Source organism: Chrysochloris asiatica, unplaced genomic scaffold, assembly GCF_000296735.1.
Source record: "Chrysochloris asiatica unplaced genomic scaffold, ChrAsi1.0 scaffold00074, whole genome shotgun sequence".
Classification (NCBI taxonomy): Eukaryota; Metazoa; Chordata; class Mammalia; order Afrosoricida; family Chrysochloridae; genus Chrysochloris; species Chrysochloris asiatica.
In genome coordinates, this window is record NW_006408592.1 from 7286132 (window position 1) to 7289372 (window position 3241).

The 3241-nt window shown below is 37.5% G+C and overlaps 1 pseudogene; it reads right to left on the reverse strand.

The window, feature by feature from the left end:
* Positions 1-283: 283 nt before the first annotated feature.
* LOC102819767 lies at positions 284-1142 on the reverse strand (annotated as a pseudogene).
* Between the last annotated feature and the right edge of the window lie 2099 nt (positions 1143-3241).

Here is a 3241-nt window from a genome sequence, read left to right on the forward strand (position 1 = left end):
TATCAGTAATAGGTAATGCACACCTAAGAGATGTTTCTTTCTCTCTCCAACAGTAAGTGTGGCAGAATTAAAAAAAAAAAAAAAGTAGAAAATAATACAAAGTAGAAAACATAAATGAATTTAGTGTTATAGGTTCAACTGTGTTCTATAAGGCTAGAAAATCTATTTACTTTGAAAGCCCTAATAAAATATTACTCTTGTTATTAAACTACCTGTTTATCATATGACCATTCATTGAATCACATTTTCCTTGCATGTACTGAAGAACCGTATATTCAGTCTTTTAAGAATTCTGCAGTTATTTGCCAATCTTGTAGTTGAGTTTCTTGTTCTAGTTGATTTTGGCAGGAGTAACTGTAAGCTGCTGATGCAAGCCATTGGATGTGCTGTCTGATGTTGTTTGATACTTTTCACTAACTGCTGTCTGATACTCATTTTCTGCATGCTCTGTGATTTTAATAAATTCCTTGGCAATTTGGACTCCCTTCAAAACAGTTGCTGAATCCTGTACACCTTTGTGACTTATCAAGTGAACATTGCCAACTTCATAATAATGAACCTGAATCAAAAGCACTCCAACCACTTGGGCCATAGGTGGTGTGATGGTGAACTTCCACTCTGATCTCCAACAACCATTCCAGAAGATTTTAGGTTGAAACTGGTGGCTTTCATTACATGCAGTAATCGTCTGTTGTCCATCTATAGTTTTAGCATAAACAATACACAAGCCTTCGTAATAATGATTTTTCACATAAGCATTTAGAGCACTGTCTCAGGATTTTCTCCAAAACATTAGGCCTCCATATGTTTCTTGTGGTTCGGAGTCACTTGCTTCTTTTGTAAGTGATGAAATTTAAAGGAAACTTTGTTTCTTGGATCTAAAAATCTGCTGTTACTCACATCACTGTATTCCATAACTAAGACGTGATGTTCATATCCTTCTATTTTCAAATGTTTGAACTGATTCATGTTATACTTGGCAAATGAATGTGCATCCCTTCTCTGAGGAAATTGCCATTATTAAGTAGTAGTCAGACACCATTAAACACTTGAATAAATCCTACTGGAGGAGCAAAAGTTATGAATTTAGAAGCTTTGCATACCTTCTCCTCATCCCACAACAGAGTCTTGAAGTCAGCCATCTTGAGCTGCTGCTGCATTGTTTTATGGCCTTTCATTTGCTTTTATACATGATATGAAAATTAAAACAAGTCCATGAGAGCTAAAATAGGACCTTGAAAATATCCCATCTGAATTTAGAAACCATTTCAAGAACAGATTTGATGCATTAAACACTAATGACTGAAAACCAGAAAAGTTGGGAAATGACAATAAGAATATTATACAGGGAGAAAGCAAAAGGTCATTAAAAAGACAGGAAAAAAGAGACATAAACAAGATGGTGAACTAGGCAGACATATTGCATGCACCCTCTACAAGAAGGATACAAGAGATCAAATGAAACAGACACAGATAAAACTTCAGGAACCCTGAACTTCAGAGGAAAGGATTAAGAGCTTATTCGGAGGAGAGGCTGCGCAAGGATAGTGAGAGAGGGAGACTGACTAGTGAACTGCCGGCTTAATGCAGTGAGACCAAATTGTGAACAGCTTTGGCAGCAGAAGGAGGCCTGTCAGAGAAGATTTATATAAGTCACAGGAAAAGTGCAATTCCTTCTTTTTCTTCATGCTCCCCTAGTGACCAGAGAAGCAGCCCTATCCCACTCTCATCTATCCCCAAGGCATACCCTGCACTCCTGATTTTCTGAGCCACACCAGTGTGAGGTGGGGATGAGCTGTGCTGCTTTGGTGGCTGAATTCAAGCTCAATGGCCTACAGCACCTGCAGAACAACCAGACCAGCATTCAACCAGTCAAACTGCCTGAAGCTGCCCTGTGTCCCTAATAGACATAGAAACTAACTTGATCAAAGGCCTTCAGGAACTACTTTCAGACTGAGTGTGGTAAATACGGATAACACCAAGATGATAGGAACACCATCAAGAGCCAGGAATCCTGCTGTCACATCCCTCTCACATCCACATCTTGAACTCCTTGGCTTGCAATAGCCCCCAGAGTTGTCTGTTCTCTGGACCCAACAAATGCTGTGATTTTATTTTGGTGTTTTTTTTCCCTTTTGTTCTTTTCCTTGTTTATGTTTGTTCATTCTTTCTCCTTATTCTCTTTACATACCCTTGAATTTTATCCTATCTACCTCAGCTTTTGTTTTTCCTTCTTCTCTTCTGTCTCTCATTTTCCCTCCTCTATCCAACCCCAATCCCCCATTAAGATCATTTTTTACTCTCTCTTTTCACCTTTCCTCTCCCTGGTTCTGCTGTTGCTTTTGTTTTGTTTTAGTTTATTCCTTTTATTTCCTTTCCTATTTTATTCTCTTGCATAACTCCATTTCCCTGTCCTTCTTTCATCTTTATAATTACTATACTCTTCTTTCCTGTTGTTGCCTGTTTTTATTTATTTTTCTCTTTATTATTTGCTCTTTTCATTTGTTGCTTCCTTGTTTGTTTATTCTGTCTTGTTTTCTTGTATTTGTATGTATGAGGGGTATTCCCTTAACCCCAAACAGGAGATAACAACCACACTCATACTGCCCAACCACAACCATACACCATCCAGCTCCACCCACTGAGAAAGAGGAAACACCAGCTCCTATCCCACATCAGCCAACATCAGCCAAACCCACTCTAAACTGAGGTGCAGAAAAGTGAACAGACAACTGTGCACATGCTTCCATTCTCTAACCACACCCATAGGAGACAGTTCATGAGGGTCAAAGAATGCTTCAAAACACAATCATCATTAAAGACAAATTTGACAACCCCACAAAACTCTGGAGACACCAGATAGTTTTAACTCTCATGAAGAAACAAGAGAGCATGGCTCAAAAAAATGACTAAGATACAAAGCCATAAAATATTTTCTGGCAGAGAAAAGTAATGGAAGTATCTAAAAAAGAATTCAAAAGAATAATGTTTAAGTACTTTATAAAGACTGACAGAAAGATTGAGGAAAGCAAGGAGAACACATTAAAAAAAAAAACAAAAAACTTTTGAAGAATTCAGGAAAACACTATTGCAACAAATAGACAAAATAAATACAAATTTAGAAGCAGAACAAATCCTACAGCTAGAAATCCATAATAGTAAGTACTAAGATTCCAGAAGTGTACAATAGGAGTAGATTAGAAGAAATAAAAGCACAAATCATTAGGCATAAAGATAAGCT